We start from the raw sequence: 985 nt of genomic DNA on the forward strand, positions 1-985 counted from the left end.
TTCACAATGAATCGATCAGTAAAAGTGACTAGTCCCAGAAAACTCTTCACATCAGAGAAGTTTTGTGAGGGCCTAAAATTCTTAAGAGCTTGCACTTTGTCATCTTCTACCTGCCATCCACCTGATGTCAGCTTAAATCCGACAAATCTTACGACCTGGGAGCCAAAGACACATTTCTCTTGGTTGAGTTTCACATTGTGTTTTTTAAGACGAGCTAAAAGTTTATCCAAGTTAGCATCGTTCTCTTTTTTGTTTCTGCTGAAAACCAGTATGTCGCCCAAATAGTTTACGACGCCGTCACAACCATCGATAATTTTCCGTTGAACAATCTCTTGGAAAATATCCGGAACGTTACACAAGCCCAATGGTAGGTTCCGAAAAACCTTGGAAAAAAGGTAAAAACAAGACTCACGTCAAAACAAAGAATATATTTAGAGGGTGTTTCCATCAAAAATATTTAAAAAAATATGTTCCACTGCAGGACATTACGTCGATGATGAATTTCCGGCTGTCATTACGCAATGTGCTTGCGAAACCTTTGTTGCACACCCTCTCATCCAGCTTACCCAGGGTTTCCAACAGGCTGTAACATCAGCCTGTTACCATCATCATTGGCCTGTCTTCACCTTTTTGTACTCTCGGCATAAGAAGCTTCCCGTTTTCTGCACAGATCATATCTGTGATCAAAGTTTCTTGCCTGATGACCGAAACCTCTCCGTTTGTTTGGAGGTTCTAGGGATCAATCGCAACAAACACACCGACCATCCAGCTTTGATCTTACCGGTCAACATAAGCTGGTTGGCTGCGGCTGGCGATAAACGTATCGCTGTTGTCTGTGTACCTATACATCTTCCTCAAATACTAAATACATTTCGTTTGTATTTTAATACCAAAGATGGATGTGATCAATGTAATGAAAACGACACTATATTATATTAGTAATTATATTGTACAAACAATATGTAATTACTAGTTTTTGGCGAAA

Source organism: Topomyia yanbarensis, chromosome 3, assembly GCF_030247195.1.
Source record: "Topomyia yanbarensis strain Yona2022 chromosome 3, ASM3024719v1, whole genome shotgun sequence".
Taxonomy (NCBI): Eukaryota; Metazoa; Arthropoda; class Insecta; order Diptera; family Culicidae; genus Topomyia; species Topomyia yanbarensis.